At 41.4% G+C, this 18,512-nt stretch overlaps 1 protein-coding gene across 4 annotated transcripts in view; it reads left to right on the forward strand.

The window, feature by feature from the left end:
• FAM222B (family with sequence similarity 222 member B) overlaps positions 1-18,512 on the forward strand; it is a 61,411-nt gene that overhangs the window by 13,207 nt on the left and 29,692 nt on the right. The window contains exon 1 of one of the 4 annotated variants that reach the window (XM_040243907.1): positions 13,361-13,564. The exons of the other annotated variants lie outside the window; for them this stretch is intronic. The gene's annotated coding sequence lies outside the window, so the exon portion shown is untranslated. Of the gene's footprint in view, positions 1-13,360; positions 13,565-18,512 lie in introns of those variants that run through there. 4 annotated transcript variants of the gene reach the window in all.

An 18,512-nucleotide genomic window follows, 5' to 3' on the forward strand; every position in this document is an offset into this window, starting at 1 on the left:
TGGATACTTAGAATATTGTGGCAGGAGACATCCATGATAATCTTGGAAGTTGTATATTATAGCTTCCAGGTGAGAGTGGATTTTCCGATTTGGGAAGACATTGAGGAAATTGGCTGTGATTTTTAGGCAGCTGGACCAGATCCAATATTGATTAACAGTATTGCACCCCTCTGCTGGGCATCCATCCTGTTCCCTTTGCTGCTGCTTTTTTGGTGAGAGATGGTTTGAAAAATATTTGCTAGTGTGTCTGGATCATGTCTCGTCTCTAACCTTCCCCCACCCTGCCCCACAACTACTCTGGTTTTCTACCAGATCTCAAATTTCTAAGTAGGACTTCTATTTAGATAAAATAAGGTCATTCCTCTTAGTAGGGGATTGTTGGGTGTCTGATTAGTCTTCTCTATCTTACCTAAATAATTGCCTGTTCTTGGTAAATCATTAATCCAGTTATCTCTAGTCCTGTAATGTTATTCTTTCCCCTACCTTTCAAAGGCTATCAAGTGGAAATTATCTTTCTTTTACACCTACAGAGTTTACTATATTCATGTTGGCCTTTCCTTTTTCACTATACTGTTAATTCTCTGTGACCTTGTTGCATCACTGTTTCTCTTTCAACTAATCTTTAGTCTTTCTGTCTTTATTTTTTCTTTTCATAGGTAATGTAATTCACTACACACACAGGTAAATCATCTAAATCTCTAGATTTAACTCAAATCTCTTTCTCTGTCTTTCCCTTTCCCTTGTCCCTTCCCTCCTTCCCTCCTAGAATTGAGGCCTGTATTTCCAAAACCCACCTAGACATCCCATAGGCACCACAGAATTAAGTATCTTCTCCATGAAACATTCTAGATTTCCTGCCTAGTTGAATGATATTAAAAGCTTCTTGATGAAAGTGAAAGAGGAGAGTGAAAAAGTTGGAGTAAAGCTCAACATTCAGAAAACTAAGATCATGGCATCTGGTCCCATCACTTCATGGGAAATAGATAGGGAAACAGTGGAAACAGTGTCAGACTTTATTTTTTGGGTTCCAAAATCACTGCAGATGGTGATTGCAGCCATGAAATTAAAAGACACTTACTCCTTGGAAGGAAAGTTATGACCAACCTAGGTAGCATATAAAAAGCAGAGACATTACTTTGCCAACAAAGGTCCATCTAGTCAAGGCTATGGTCATGTATGGATGTGAGAGTTGGACTGTGAAGAAAGCTGAGCGCCAAAGAATTGATGCTTTTGAACTGTGGTGTTGGAGAAGACTCTTGAGAGCCTCTTGGACTGCAAGGAGATCCAGCCAGTCCATCCTAAAGGAGATCAGTCCTGGGTGTTCATTGGAAGAACTGATGTGGAAGCTGAAACTCCGATACTTTGGCCACCTCGTGCAAAGAATTGACTCATTGGAAAAGACCCTGATGCTGGGAGGGATTGGGGGCAGGAAGAGAAGGGAAGGACAGAGGATGAGATGGCTGGATGGCATCACCGACTCGATAGAACATGAGTTTGGGTGAACTCCGGGAATTGGTGATGGACAGGGAGGCCTGGCGTGCTGCGATTCATGGGGTTGCAAAGAGTCAGACACGACTGAGCGACTGAACTGAACTTGAATAGCCACACAGTTGCCTAAATAAAAAACTCTGGACTTGACCTTAGTTCTTTTCCTTCATCACTCGTATCTGGTTGATACGAGTCTGATTTTAACCTCTGAGGTCTCCTAAATCTACCTTTTTGTTTCCACACCTGTTGCCAAAGTCTTGGATTAGACCATTTTCATTTTTCACTTGGGCAGTTGCAGTAACCTCCTAACTGGTCTGTATGTCTCAGGTCTTATCACCCTTCTGTCGATCCACCACCCGGTCACAAGAGTGATCTTCCTAAATTCTGAGACTGCTTATTCCCTTTCCCTTTAAGACCCTTCATTACCCACAGTGCCTAATACATAGCAGATGCTTGGTTTCATTTTCCTTCCTCCTTTCTTCATCCTATTTTTGCTCCAAGGACACTTCTAAAACAAGCAGACAGACATAACCAATAATCTAGTGAATCTCCTAATTAATCTTCAGGGTTTAGCTCATAGTTCATTTCTTCTGTGACGTCTTCCTAGTTTCCAGAGCAGAATTAATCATTCCTGCTTCTGGGCTGCTGTGATATTTTAGTATGCTGTTATCATTACACTTATTATTTAAATGTTTTGTTTCCTCAGTTGGATTGTGAGCTCTTTGCGGATACGGGTTATGTCTTCTTTAAAAAAATATTTATTTAATGTATTTGGCTGTGCTTGGGCTTGGTTATGGCATGCAGGATCTTTGCTCTTCATTGTGGCATGCAAAATCTTTAGTTGCAGCACATGGGATCTAGGTCCCTAACCAGGCCCCCTCTATTAGGAGCACAAGTGTTAGGTTACTGGACCCAGGTTAGGTCCAGGGAAGGTCCCAGGTTATGTCTTTTTTACCCTCTCCTAACAAGTAAGCGTGCCAGATTTATTGAGTTGATAGAATGTGTTGGGCACTAACCATACACTGGTGAACAAAGGCATGCACTGTTCTTATGGAGCTGATATTCTAGGAGGGTGAACAGACAACCAACAAATTTAAAAAAAATCAGTTGCAGAGCATTAAAATAGAGTGATATATTAGAGGATGAATGGATAGCTACTTAAGATTGGGAGAATAGGGAATATGGAATGCCTCTCTGAAGGTATGGCATTTAAAATCCAGGAGGATACCAAGATTAGCAGATCAAACATTCCAGTGCAAAGCTAAGGAGGAATTAATTCTATATATTCAGTTCAGTTCGGTCGCTCAGTTGTTTCTGACTCTTCGACTCCATGGACTGCAGCATGCCAGGCCTCCCTGTCCATCACCATCTCCCAGAGTTTACTCAAACTCATGTCCATTGAGTCGGTGATGCCATCCAACCATCTCATCCTCTGTCGTCCCCTTCTCCCGCTTTCAATCTTCCCAGCCTCAGGGTCTTTTCAAATGAGTCAGTTCTTCGCATCAGGTGGCCAGAGTATTGGAGTTTTCAGCTTCAGCATTAGTCCTTCCAATGAATATTCAGGACTGATTTCCTTTAGGATGGACTGGTTGGATCTCCTTGCAGTCCAGGGGACTCTCAAGAGTCTTCTCCAGCACCACAGTTCAGAAGCATCAATTCTTCTGTGTTCAGCTTTCTTTATGGTCCAACTCTCACATCTGTACATGACTACTGGAAAAACCATAGCCTTGACTAGACGGACCTTTGTTGGCAAAGTAATGTCTTTGCTTTTTAATATGCCATCTAGGTTGATAATAACTTTTCTTCCAAGGAGCAAGTGTCTTTTAATTTCATGGCTACAATCACCATCTGGAGTGATTTGGGAGCCCCCCAAAATAAATTCTGTCAATGTTTCCATTGTTTCCCCATCTATTTGCCATGAAGTGATGGGACCAGATGCCATGATCTTAGTTTTCTGAATGTTGAGTTTTTTGGTTTTTTTTTATAATTTATTTTTTTTACTTTACAATTCTGTATTGGTTTTGGCATACATTGACATGAATCCACCACGGGTGTACATGCGTTCCCAAACATGGACCCCCCTCCCACCCCCCTCTGAATGTTGAGTTTTAAGCTAACTTTTTCACTCTCCTCTTTCACTTTCATCAAGAGGCTCTTTAGTTCTTCTTTGCTTTCTGCCATAAGGGTGGTGTCATCTGCATATCTGAGGTTACTGATATTTCTCCCTGCAGTCGTGACTCCAGCTTGTGCTTCATCCAGTCCAGCATTTCTCGTGATGTACTCTGCATATAAGTTAAAAAAGCAGGGTGACAATATGCAGCCTTGACGTACTCCTTTCCCAATTTGGAACCGGTCTGTTGTTCCATGTCCAGTTTTAACTGTTGCTTTTTGACCTGCATTTTCTCAGGAGGCAGGTCAGGTGGTCTGGTATTCCCATCTCTTGAAGAATTTTCCACAGTTTGTTGTGATCCACACAGTCAAAGGCTTTGGTATAGTCAGTAAAGGAGAAGTAGATGTTTTTCTAGAATTCTCTTGCTTTTTCAGTGATCCAACTGATACCGGCAATTTGATCTCTGGTTTCTTTGCCTTTTCTAAAACCAGCTTGAACATCTGGAAGTTCACAGTTCACGTACTGCTGAAGCCTGGGTTGGAGAATTTTGAGTGTTACTTTGATGGTGTGTGAGATGAGTGCAATTGTGCAGTAGTTAGAGCATTCTTTGGCATTGCCTTTCTTTGGGATTGGAAAGAACACTGACTTTTTCCAGTCCTATGGCCACTGCTGAGTTTTCCAAATTTGCTGGCATATTGAGTGCAGCACTTTCACCTTTTAGGATTTGAAATAGCTCAGCTGGAATTCCATCACCTCCACTAGCTTTGTTCGTAGTGATGCTTCCTAAGGCCCACTTGAATTCACATTCCAGGATGTCTGGCCCTAGGTGAGTAAGCACACCATCGTGGTTGTCTGGGTCATGAAGATCTTTTGTATAGTTCTTCTGTGTATTCTTGCTACCTCTTCTTAAAATCATCTGCTTCTGTTAGGGCCATACCGTTTCTGTCCTTTATTGTGCCCATCTTTGCATGAAAATTTCCCTTGGTATCTCTAATTTTCTTGACGAGATCTCTAGTCTTTGTCATTTTATTGTTTTCCTTTACTTTGTGTTGATCACTGAGGAAGGCTTTCTTATCTCTCCTTGCTATTCTTTGGAACTTTGCATTCAGATGGGTATATCTTTCCTTTTCTCCTTTGCCTTTTGCTTCTCTACTTTTCATAGCTTCTCTACTTTTCATATTGTTTGTAAGACCTCCTCAGATTAACCATTTTGCCTTTTTGCATTTCTTTTTCTTGGGGATGGTCTTGATCACTGCCTCCTGTACGCTGTCATGAACCTCTGTCCATATTCTTCAGGCACTCTATCAGATCTAATCCCTTGAATCTATTTGTCACTTCCACTGTATAGTTGTAAGGGATTTGATTTATATCATAGCTGAATGCTGTAGTGGTTTTCCCTACTTTCTTCAATTTAAGTCTGACTTTGGCAATAAGGAGTTCATGATCTGAGCCACACACAGTCAGCTCCCAGTCTTGTTTTTGATGACTGTATAGAGCTTCTCCGTCTTTGGCTGCAAAGAATATAATCAGTCTGATTTTGGTATTGACCATCTGGTGATGCCCATATGTAGAGTCTTCTCTTGTGTTGTTGGAAGAGGGTGTTTGCTATGACCAGTGCATTCTCTTCGCAAAACTGTTAGCCTTTGCCCTGCTTCATTTTGTACTCCAAGGCCAAATTTGCTCGTTACTCCAGGTACTTCTTGATTTCCTACTTTTTCATTCCAGTCCCCTGTAGTGAAAAGGACATCTTTTTTGGGTTTTAGTTCTAGAAAGTCTTGTAGGTCTTCATAGAACCGTTCAGCTTCAGCTTCTTCAGCATTATTGGTCAGGGCATAGACTTGGATTACTGTGATATTGAATGGTTTGCCTTGGAAACAACAGAGATCATTCTGTTGTTTTTGAGATTGCGTCCAAGTACTGCATTTCAGACTCTCTTGTTGACTGTGATGGCTACTCCATTTCTTCTAAGGGATTCTTGTCCACGGTAGTGTTTCGTATGTTAGAGGAGCAGAAATAAGGCCGATGTGGCTTTGAATATGGTGAGTGAGAGGGAGATGGTGCAAGAAGCGGCCAGAAGGCAGATGACATTGACAGCTCGAGTGGTCTGCTTCCTTTGGACACTTTAAAGTAGGGATATGATGTGAGTTGATTTGTAATTTTAAAAAGTTATTACTCTGGTTACTATGTGAAACTGGATTGTAGAGGGATCAAGAGTGGAGGCAAGGGGACTGGCTTACAAGGCTGTTGTACTAAATCAGACGAGATGATGGTGACTAGGACTCGGGAGATGGCTGAAGAACTGTAGAAAGGTAGAAGGATTTGGGATATCTTTTGGAAGTGAAGTTGACAGGGCTTGCTCAGGGATTGTCAGTAGCCAGAGGGAATGAGGCAGAGTGAGAAATCATGCATAGGTTCTGCATGTATTGGCTGGAGAACTAGATAGGTAAATGGTGATTACTGAGATGAGTAAGACTGTGGCAAAATATATTTGTCAGGAATTCTGTTTCGGTCATGTCAAGTTTGAGCTGTTTGTTAGCCACCTGGAGCTATAGTGTAGTTGGGTAGAAAAGCCTGGCATTCCAGGGAGAAGCCTGGGCTGGAATTGTAGAGTCGGAGATCATCAGCTCGTAGATAGAAGTTGAAGTCATGGAATTCAATCAGGCAGTCACTTAGAATGGTTTGTGTCTAGAGAAGAGAGGTCTGACAGAGGACCAGCCAGCGAGGTAGGAGGAAAACCTGAAAGAGTGATGTTATGGAAGCCAAGTAAAAGAATATGTAAAGAAGGGAGGAGAGCACTATGATATCGAATGCTGTCTCAGATAAGAGCAGCAGTGTACCTGTGGGGGATTTGGCAACCTAGAGATTATTGGTAATCTTGAGTAGAATTACTCATTGGAATGGTGGTGACAGATGTCTGATTGTAGTGGATGGAGGGAGCAAATGGGATGAAAAGCATTTCAGTTTTGCCTGATGACAGCGAGGTTTTGGGAGGCTATTTCTAAAAACGTCCTGTGTCTGTGTTACTAAATCCTTACCTATTTGTCTTCCAGTGTGGTTATATATTTTCATCAAAGCATTACAATTTTAGTGTTTTAGGTAGATTTCTGTTTTCTAAAAACCGAGTTTAATGAGCATTACGAGCAATACACATACACTGCTGAATGAATGAGACTGCCTTTAAGGATCAGGTTCCTGGTCTTGGAAAGGCAGACTTACTTGACCTTGGCCTTACGATACATCAGTTTTCTCAGCTGTCAGATGAGGATAACAGGACCAGTTTAGCTCAGTGGGCGGTTGTGAGGCATGACTACTAATGAAAATAATTGTAAAACACTTTTGCAAGTTAAAGTGTGATATAAATGCTAAATAATAGTTCTTTATTGGGATGTTGTGAAAATTAGCAACATACTGTCTGTTAGAGCCCTTAAGTTCCTTTTGAGAAAGGTGATATATTTTTATAAATACTGTTTGCAGAGAAAATAGCTCAGGATTTGGGAAAAGGCTGCTCTCCTAATTTCTGAAATGTAACAATAATGGAAACATGATGACACAACTTTTTATTAAAGAGATTATTGCCCAAAGGTTTATTATGTTACCATTTTAGAGGATTCATATGACAAGAGTTTTTACCATCTTGGCTTTTTGATTCAAGTGAGGCTGTGAGGGCCACCCTACAGCAGTTAAAATGCTGACTGTTTAAAGGACTGGTGGGAGTGATTTATTATCTATATTTAAAATGTCACAGTCAATCAATAGAACCACTCAAAAAAAGCATTGAAAAAACATTTTAATTTATTTTAGGCGACACCATATAGACATTTTAATGCAGGCTTAGGTGATGGCTGCAATTAGAATTTAAAGAGGGACACGGCCATTTCAGGCAAAACTGGCACTCTTTGTTCCACACCTGCGTCTAAATATAGAATTGGTGGCATCATTACCTGTAATGTACTTAGGAAATGCCTGAAATTTGAATCTGATGAACTAAATTTTTCTCAGCCTCTAAAGTGGCATTAACAATGGAGGAAAACTGGGATGTGGTCCTTTTGATGTTTAAAATGATAAGGGAAATGGTTAAGCAATAGTCTGCTCAGAACTTTACCCTGCTGACAGCTCAGTTGGGATCTTGTGTATTGTTTTTCTTCAGTGGTGGTAGTTTAGTTGCTAAGTCATGTCCAACTCTTTGTGATCCCATGTGATCCTACCAGGCTCTTCCATGGTATTTCCCAGGCAAGAATACTGGAGTGGGTTGCCATTCCCTTCTCCAAGGAATCTTCCCCACCCAAGGACTGAACCTGGGTCTCCTGCATTGCAGGCAGATTCTTCACCAACTGAGCTGCCAGGGAAGCCCCCTTCCCCCCCTCTTTTTTTTTTCCAGTGGGGACCTGTGTATTGCCAATTTGAAAACAAACTGGCGTGAAGTTCTTAGCTTTATGTAGGTTGGAATTGAATCTTTGTGTTTTTTTTTGGAATTTCAGTTCCACAATCCATTACCTCTTTGTATCAAGGGCAAGTAAAAGGTTTAGGTTTCTGTTCCTCTCTGTTGGGAAGCTTGTACTAGTGTACTTGTTTTGCCACACCCGGACATTATTTGCTTTATTTCTGCATTTGGTGTTTGGAAAGGGAGTCCCTGAATGGTCTGCTTCCCCAGCAAAGACATTTGAGTAAGTAAGCTTTCTTTCTTGGAGATTTACTTATGAGGTTGTATTTAGGCTTTCTGCTACTTGCTTCTATCATCTGCTGTGCTCAGTGTAAACTCAGGGATTGGCTTCAGATTCATAGGTAAAGGTTCATCTTAAATTCTTATTTTAGTTCCTTCAAATTTGATTTTTGGTTGACCTACAGGTATCCATTCTACTTAACTGTTTCTTTCCCAGAGTAGGTATTTCACACAGCTGCTATTTTCTCTTTCTGTTGTTTCTGTTCCTCATTGACGTGTATAAGTTCTTTCTATTTTGTGGCCAATTCTTTATCGTAAATGCTGCAGATATTCTTTAAGACTGTGTATAAGAAGTAAGAAAGCAGGCTATTGCATCAAATGCTTATCCCAGATGATATTTGGTTCAAATGTTTTGCCTTGGTTATTTGAGCAATGGTAAGCTTCTTTTGTCTCTCTCCTTCCAAAGACGCATAGAAAAGCTCCTTCTGTCTGAAGTAAAGTGTTGGCTCTGTGTTGGTTATAATTTGCTTTTTCTGGCTGGCAGAGCCTTCTTTTTGTTTTCTGTCTTCTGACAGATTATAGGATTGTGGGGAAACAGCGTCCAGGGCTTTTTCAGGAACTGTGCCATTTTATCTACAGGAGAAGCCATTGGCTTTGGCACTAGAGGAGAATTGGCTGTGCATTTAAAGATGCCAAATCATGCTTGATTCACAAGTTTGCCGTCTCATTTTGTGTATGTGTGTGAAACTTTTTTCAGGATGTTGGCTTTTACTTTTTCTACCATGTGCTGTGCTCCATCAGTATGAGAAATCAACAACTTGTTCCTTCTCTCCAACTCTCCACCCCCAATACACACAATCCAAACATTCCAAACCATAGCAAAAGATGGAGCAGTCATTTTGAGGATTAGGGAAAAATACACCACACAAAAGTTTCCATTGCCCTTTGGTGACTTTGAGTTTTAATTCTGCTTTATCAGCTAAAGTTTTTGTCTTTTCCTATGTAGGCTTAAATTATTTAGATGGGGAAATGATTTGGCAACCAAGATGTCTCTCTACAGAGGCTTTCCACAAGCATTGATGGAAGCTAATTTTCAGAGTATTCTGTTTCCTAATTTGGGAAACTTAATTTGTGAAGATAGAACACATTTAGGAAACTTGTACTTATTTATCCTTGACATACTCTTTTCAGGGAGTGTAGTGTAATTTATCCTGATTTGAAATAAGAATTTTTATAATCCTGTAAGCAATCTTAACTCCAACTGTATCTGTTTACCTTCATGCTTTTAAACTGGGTACAATTGATTTTGAAACCTAGCCAACTAGATATTTTAGCAAATCTTCCACAATGTTAATGCCTCTTTCTCCTACTTTCTGTAGATAACAGTTTAAAGATACTTTCTAAGTGTAGGTATTTCCATTTTAATTAAGATGGGAATATAGTTAATACGAGAATAAGCCAGTTTGAGTAATCTTATTTGTCTAGTATGAATGATTATATGGATACATGTTTTTTTCCTCCCTCTGCCAAGTTGTCCTTCCCAGACCTACAGTCTTGCAAAAGTTAGGGTTTGGTTCTCATGTGCATTCTTTGTCGTGGTGGCCTTTTTTGTTGTTGTTGTTAAACTGGTGTCTTCCTTCACTAGAGTAAGCACCTTGAAGTCAGAGATCGTAGCTTATTCGTTTTTTTGTCTTTGGGGTTTATAATGTTCCTGGTATGTAGGAATGCAGCAGTGGTTAGATAGCATCACCGACTCAATCAACATGAATTTAAGCAAACTCAGGGAGATAGTGGAGGACAGAGGAGCCTGGCATGCTGCAGTCCATGGGGTTGCAAAGAGCTGGACACAACTTAGCAGCTGAACAACAACAACAAGGAATGCAATAAATATGTGGTGAATGAGTGAATGAATGTGTGCTTAGTTGCCTCCGACGCTTTGTGACCCCATGGAGTGTAGCCGGCCAGACTCCTCTATCTATGGTGATTCTCCAGGCAGAATACTGGAGTGAGTTGCCATGCCCTCCTCCAGGGGATCTTCCCAACCCAGGGATCGAACTCAGGTCTCCTGCATTGCAGGCGGATCCTTTTCTGTCTGAGCCACCAGGGAAACCGGAGTCAGTGTATAAATGAATAAATTGAATTCCCAAATACAGTGAATGGAGTTTATACTTCCCTCTAGTGTCTGAAAGAGAAAGTGCAGCCAGTTAAAAAAAATGTTAGTACGTTGCTATATTGAAATAATAGTCAAGGCATTGTCTTTTTTTCCCCTCCCCAGATAGCTCTCACACTTGTTTTTTCAGATCTGTTCTCTTTAAGTCTAGTAAGTAATAAATTTTCCTATCAAAGTCTGCGTTCTGTCTCTTGGGTGTTTGAATTTTATAAAATGGCACTGGCAGGTCTTTATGGGGGAAAATGCCTTTTAAATTATTTGCTTATTTATTTTTTAAGAACAAAGGTTTTTTTCCTTTGCCATTATGGTTATTATAGGATATTGGATACAGTTCCCTGTGCTGTATCCAGTATGACCTTGCTGTGTATTCATTCTGCATATGATAGTTTGCATCTCCTAACCCCACCCTAGTCCCAGTCCATCCCTCCCCTCTGCCCTCCCCCTCGGCAGCCTCAAGTCTGCTCTCTATGTCGGTGAGTCTATTTCTGTTTTGTAAATAACTTCATTTGCATCTTTTAGACCCCATGTATGAGTCGTGTGGTATTTGACTTACTTCACGTAGTATGAGCATCTCTAGGTCCATCTGCGTTGCTGCAAATGGCATTATTTCATTCTTTTTCTGGCCAAGTAGTATCCCACTGTTTGTATGTACCACATCTTCTTTATCCCTTTATCTGTTAATGGACATTTGCACTGCTTCCGTGTCTTGGCTTTTATAAATAGTGCTACTGTGAACATGGAGGGGAGTGCATGTATCTTTTCAAATTACAGTTTTGTCTGGATATGTGTCCAAGAGTGGAATTACTGGATCATATATGGCAACTATTAGTTTTAGCTTTTTGAGGAACCGCCATACTCTTTTTTTTCCTCCATAGTGGCTTCAGCAATTTACATTCTTACCAACAGTGTAGGACAATTTCCTTTTCTCCACATCTTCTCCAGCATTTGTTATTTGTAGACTTTTTAATGGCCATTCTGACCAGTGGTACAGTCTATTGATTGCAAAGAGTCGGACACAACTGAGTGACTAACACTATGGAGAGTTGTAACTGTTTTTGTGCTTTTGAGGATTTTTGGTAGTTCAGGTGTATATGGGGAGGGAATAGACTCATTAGCTAATGAGGACACTTTTGTGGGCAGTTTTTAAAATAAAAAAATTTTCACGCTTAGTTCTTTTTATCTGGAACCTAGTCTCTGAGACTAATGAAATTTCTCCAGAAATCTATTTAAGCCCAAGCCTTTTAGTTTGGGTTAGAAAAAAGGGCTGGCCTTTTTTTTTTTTTTTTTTTTTTTTTAATATTTTTTATTTGGCTGCACTAGGTCTTAGTTGCAGCATGAAGGATGTTTAGTTGAGGTACCCGAACTCTTAGTTGTGAAAGTGTGGGATCTAGTTCCCTGACCAGGGATCATACTTGGGCCCTCTGCATTGAAAGTGCAGAATCTTAGCTACTGGACCACCAAGGAAGTCCCAAGAGTGAGTGAGTGAAAGTTGCTCAGTCATGTCTGACTCTTTGCGACCCCTGGACTACCCAATCCATGGAATTCTCCAGGCCAGAATACTGCAGTGGGTAGCCTTTCTCTTCTCCAGGGAATCTTCCCAACCCAGGGATTGAAACCAGGTCTCCTGCACTGCAGGCGGATTCTTTAGCAGCTGAGCCACAAGGGAAGTCCCAAACTGGCTTTTAAATAGGCATGACACACAGTTCCTTTTCCATCTTCCCAGAACACTGAGGTTCATATATATATGAAGTGCTTTGAGCTCCACATAAGAAAAGGGTACTTAACGTTAGTTTTTTAGTTGTATTAGCACTTGGGAACTAAGTGGACTTGTAGAATGTGGTGTAGATTAGTTGCAAGAACTTTGTGGACAAAATGACAGCGTAGGTAATAACTTGCCTTCCCTATTACCGGTTTATTTATCTTAAACGAACCCCTTCTACTGCTTCACCACTATACCTAGGGAAACATTCTACAATCTTTAGCATATTCCATCCCAGCCGTGTTAGGCTTCTAACACTGACATTAGTGATTGTGGTGTTGATGCAACCTGCCAGTTATGCGGAAGCTATTGCTGAGAGTTTTCTCAAATATTAGGTGTATGGCTTGAACAGGACTTAGATGTTTGTTTCCTGATTGTACTGAAACCTGCTAAGGGAGTGGTTTGTTTGGGTTTAACTGGATGTAGATGACTTGAATCTGAGCTGGGTTGGATCCAGCTGTGTGTGTGTGTATGGCGTTTGTTGCAGGTGATTTACTGTATCCCTTCTCCCACCGCACCAACTTCCAGAGAAATATCTTCCCAATGTGTCCCCCTCCCCCCTTAATTTCTGCGTCATGGGAAGCAGGAGTTTCAGACAGGGTGGATTGATGTGTGCAGCTGATCTAATATACAAACCTGAATCTATGCACGGTTATGAGGGAGTGCAGTTGATTAGTCTGAGAAAAGAAGGGCGAGGCGGAGGCCTGGGGGAGCATCTTTTTGCTGTCGAAGGTCTCCGGATGGCTCTTGCTATGCAAGTCTGAGGCACTGACGGAGGTACTGCCTGGATGGGGGTCACTCCTCACACCCAGGCAGGGCGGGGGCGGGGGGCGCAGGGGAAGGGGCTTGGCATCACCTGGCCCAGATGCGGGCTGCTGGGATGCCGGGCTGCTGGCTTTGGGGTGGGGGCCTGGAGCGAAGGGGCAGCTCTAACAAAGAGGAGCCGTGCCGGGGCCGGGGCGGCGGGTGGCTGGCCTATCCCGGGCGGCTGACCTCCCAGTGGGCCTCCGCAGTTGGCTGTCGGGTGAGTCGCTCTGCTGGCTCCCTGGCTCGCCATTGGCTGTGAGGACTGGAGGGGGCTCGCGGAGGGCCGGGATGGAGTTGAGGGGGCGGGGCTGGCTTCCGGCGGCGAAGGGGAGCGAGCGGCAGCCGGCTGGGGGAGGGGGTGTCGGCGCGCCGCGGAGTGCTGCGCTCGGAGAGCCTGGCACCCGGAGCAGCCGCCTCCCCCTCCCCCTGCCGGGACCGCTAGAAACCCCTTCTCTTCCGTCTTCCCGGTCTGGGGCCGAGGAGGGCTGAGGTGCCCCAGGCGGGCGGGGCGGAGCCCGGAGCCCCACCGAGCGCTGCGGAGCGAACCTCACCTCCCTTCCAGGGCTTAAGGTGTGTGTGTGCTTTTTCTATCCTACCCCGACTTCAGCCGACTTAACCTTGTGAGAAAAGGGGAAATGGAGTGGGAAGTAAGAGCTCCACGTCTAATCAGTTTATTTTGATTTTCTAATTCTGCCCTTCATTCTTCTTTCCCTCCCTTCATCTCATCCCTGCAGCTGGGTAAGGAGATTCAGGACTCTCCTCTCTTTTTACTGATGTGTAGATGTCGGTCGCGTAGTAAAATGAACAGAGAAAAGAGGAGCCCTTTCTTGTTTGGCATCTGATGCAGTAAGCCGGAAAAAAAAAAAGGACAGGCTAGGATAGGAGTGGGGTTTTGAAAGTGTTCTGCATCCGTGTCCATTAAGGCTGTCTTCACCATTTTCCTACTTGGGACTGCCTTAATCAGCAAAAACAGTCTGAAAATGAAGGAGGTGCTAGTGCAGAGAGGGATCAGCCTCCGTCAGATGGTGGTTAAAGGAAATCCTGATAGTTGTTAGCGATTAACTCTTCTGAAGTCTCTCTCCCAAGTACAGTGTCACCGGCTTTGTGTAGGACTCAGCCCTGTTGGAGAAACCTAGCTTGAGCAAGCAAACTTCCCTTACCGTTACTGAAACTTAAAAGTCTCATATTTTTCTCCATCTGTATATTTCCCATTCACAGACTCTCAGAGGGATTAGTTTCTGTCGTCAAAAACCAAACTTAAACAAATCCAGATGAATTTTGTTTAAGTCGTTAATTTTTTTAAAGCACCCCCTCATGAATTCAAGTGGTTGTATCATTACAATTTATATTTACGTTTTGAGCTCCTTGGCTTCTACAACTTACGGATCCCTTCTTCCTGAAGGACAGTTCATCTTCGGCCAAAATCAGGAACCTCTTATCGGTTTTTAACAGAGAGGAGAGATACCAGTTGAAGAGGGAAAACTCAAAATTTATGATGGCAACGAAGGATGTGTGTGTGTGTTGTGTGTTTTCAGTGGCATTGTTCATGGTAAACTTGCTTTAACTGGGCATTTTCACCAAAAGTGTCTGGACCAGATTTATCCAAATGTTGATTAGAAAAGAGCTAGAATTCCTGAAGGGATGAATGTCAATTTTTTGGGCAGCACTTTGGTAAATATTAATTGAAATGTTGAGAGTTCATTCTTGTAATCCGGGTTCAGTTTCCAGAAATTGTTCTAACTGGAGTTCAGTTTTGAAGATAGAATTGGTATGCTGGAGCTCTTTTAAGATGGATTAATGTTTCTTCTTTGCATTGGTTTATTTTTATCTCTAATCAATAAGGAGCAGTTTGGGGTAAAAGCAAATATGATAAAGAATAGGGATGATGGGATAGGAAATCGGTTCAATTGTGGAAACTTACTAGGGATCAGGAAACTTATTATAGTTTTGTTTTTTTTTAATCTGAAGCAGCCTTAATACAAAGTTGTGCAAAAAAAGTAGATTCATAGTAAACCTTTGTTAGATTTTGGGGTTTTAGTTTATTACCCATTTATCCCTTAAGACTCCATGAATCATATTTAAATTGAAAGGCAGAGAGAATACCCCAGATGTTGTCTTACCCAACTTGTTACTGAGAATGAACTGTTAAAAATCACTTTGAAGCTTTGGCAGCTAGCTATTGTATAAAACAAAGTGCACTTTGATGTCTAAACTATATAGTAACCTGAGAAAGTGACAAAATCCACTTGGAGGCCATGTTAAAGCATATACCACCACTTCAGCTTGCTTCTACTAATAACCTCCTGTTTGATATCTAGGTGTTATTTTTTGTCTACTCATGAGTGAGCAGCTAATACAGCTTTATAAAGTTACATTACACTTGGCTCACTTAATGTTTTTATATTTCTATTTTCTTGACAGGTTTGTGTAATCTGTATTTTGCACGGTGCAGTGATTTCCCCAAAGAATTTTCCCCAGGAGACAAAAGGCTATGTATAGAACTAATGATAGGTGTGTATCTATACTGATCTCCAGGTATCATTTAAGGAGGATGGAAATTCAGATTTGGTCATTTGCGAGGAAACAATTCTATGAAGCCGTGATATACCATAATCTAAGTTAAGGGGACGTGGTGCTGTTGAGGTTCAGTTCACTGATTTTTCTTTAGCAATATGTTTTTAACCTGCTTATTTCTGTGAGTCACAGCTTAGGGTGTGTTTTTTCTTTTTTTAAGAGGGCCCTATGGTCTCTCTAAAGGGAGACTCCAGCCCAATCCCCCATTCACATCTGAAGTATAAAGTGATCCCCTTGAGAAGGTGAAGGAAAACATTGGACCCTTGGCATTGTTTGATTCTCATGATAATCAGCTTGAGTGTTGTCAGGTTTGAAACTAGGAAAGACTTGCTCAAGGTGAGAAAATACTAGAGGCAAAAAGACCTAGGAATGCTGCAGTGTGGGAGACTTATTTAGAGACAATGAATGCATTCATATGGAGATGTGACTGGTGGTAGTTCTTAGCTATTCAGCTTTGTCAGTCAGGTGTCTGAGACAATATTTTGTGTGTGTTTAAGCACAGCCCCCTCCTCCAAGGGTTGACTTTTGGAAGCTGAGTCTTTTAAGGAAGTTGTTTGCTGTCTGAATCCAGAGGGTAGAGGACTTGGTGGAGTCTGTTATCTGTTTATGGCTTAGATAAGGACACGGAATTGATTGCTGGTGAGTTACTGAACTCTTCCTAATGAATGGTTGCTAGGCAAAGTGCATCTCAATCAGTTTAATCCTTCATAGTTTACAGGTCTGCTCTTGGTGAGGGCCAGAGTTGTCTTTCTAATGGTACTGCCCTTCAGGAATCCTGTTGGATGTGCATACATGTCGCTCAGTGGTTGAAGAAAAACAAAAAGACTAGAAAAACTAATGTGTTTCATTTCATGCATCTAAAATAACAGCTTTTGGTACCCGGGGTCAGCATTGTCATTAACTTCTCTCTTGGATCAAGTGGTGGGGTGGGGTTGCTCTCCAGTGTTAAGATAACCACTGTTTGATTATCTTTGGGTTTGTAACTAGTAAGGCAGGGAACTAATACATTCATTTTGGAAACAGGCCAGTGATAACACTGCCCTTGGGCCTGGATGGTGGAAAAATAGGACAGAGTAAACAATTGAGGGCATAAATAATGAATCTTCCAACTGAGCCCTGGGAGAATGAAGGAGATTATCCTCAGAGCTGTTCAATCTGGCGGTGAAAGGGGAAGAGTCCACTGAATTAATTACCCTGACTGTGTTTGATACTGTGCTTATTATGGGATTGTTAGAGCCATTCAAAATAGAGTTGCCTTTTAGATATAAACTATTAATCCATCTTTTTGTTTTTGCTTTTGTTTTTTTAAGCCAAACACCCAAATAGCTCATCTGTTTTCTTAGAATCCAGACCTTTGCTCCCTCCCCCAACTTTGTCCTCTGTGTTAGCATTCTGTGAATAATGGACAGTCCTTTTGTTTGGCCATATCTTAGAATTTTACCTAATTAGTGATTTCATTATCTGTAAATATATATAGTAATAGAAGAGAGAAGCTGAGCCTGGCTAAAAGGAATTAGGAATTATTTGGTACCTTGAGTACATATTATACTTTGAAATTAAATGTGGGATTGTAGGGAATAATTACATAACAACTCATAAAAGGTTAAGACAAGAGTTCCTTCAGCCCAATAATCCTTTCCAGTATTAACATAAATATTTTTACTTTTGGATTCGTTTTCATCCAGTGAATTAAGTAAGCAGTCTCTTAGTGGTATCAGCATTTCTCTGAGGTTGGGAAAACTAATGCCTCAAGAATGTCTAAATAACTTAGAAAGTGATTTAGTAGTGAAGCCAGACCCAAAGCCAAGGTCTCTGAATTCTTCCCTCCTCTGAATTTCTAGTATGTTTGATTCTCTTCTTCAAGAACTCCTTCCAGGGTCCCTGTTTGAAATGATTGAAAGTTTCCTATCTCTGCCCTGAGAAGCTGTTTTTAATTTCTGTAGTTGTGAAGAGAATCCAAAGACCCAAGATACCATTATCAGTCAAGAGAAGGAGGAATGTTCAAGATGAGATGCTGAAAGAGTGATAGAGATATAAAGGAAAGGCCAGACTGAAGTTTTATTATATTTTGTCCTAATGGATGGGTGGGGAGAGGGAGCGGGGATCATCACACTGGCTCATTAGATCAAGTTTAGTCATAGACTGAGTTTGTTTCATGTAAGCCTAGCTGGAAAGGGCAGGAGGCACCTTTACCAATATACAGGGAGAACTCTAATAGTTAAGGATTCATTCTTGATCAGAGAAAACAGTCAGTTCTTGATTATTCATGCAGAAAGGCAAACAGGCAAAGTATAGACAAGTCCAAAGATATTTGTAGGCTATATTTTTAAGCAATAGCTTTAACTTCCTCTGCTTCTTAACTGCAGTTTTCCAGCTGAACAAACTGATTATGTTTGTCTGATCATTCAAGAGCCAAGTAGGTGAGGTTGCCACCAGCTTGGTTTAGCTCAGTTTTGTCTCCTTGAGATGGTTTGTTTTAATATTTTAAGACTTGACTGTTGTTAAAGGACCTAATTATACCAAAGTCCTATGGAGAACTGAGATTTTCCAGGTATATCTTAGATAAACTAACCCTCAACACTGGCATGTTTCCTTTGTTAGTATCTTCTTGTCCCACAGATATGCAAATTGTTCATCCTATATGGACAGGCTGTAGGTAGTCAATTCAAAGAACTATTACCAAAGTAAACCCCTCTTCTAACACTGGGCTCTGTGGATTCTCCTGATCGGAGCCGTTGGCTAAAATCCATGTACACATTGGGTTGTAATCAAAGAAGTACTATAAATTATAAATTCAAAACTGAGGATTGTTTTAAGTGCTGTTTGGTTGGAAAATGTCTCCCCCCTACCCCTACCCCTTGCTTTTGTTGTTGAAGATCAGCTGAATATTCCAGTAGCTTTAAAAAGCAAGGTTTCATAACCAATCGCTACTTCTTGGCACTCA

Source organism: Oryx dammah, unplaced genomic scaffold (genome assembly GCF_014754425.2).
Source record: "Oryx dammah isolate SB20612 unplaced genomic scaffold, SCBI_Odam_1.1 HiC_scaffold_8, whole genome shotgun sequence".
Lineage (NCBI taxonomy): Eukaryota > Metazoa > Chordata > Mammalia > Artiodactyla > Bovidae > Oryx > Oryx dammah.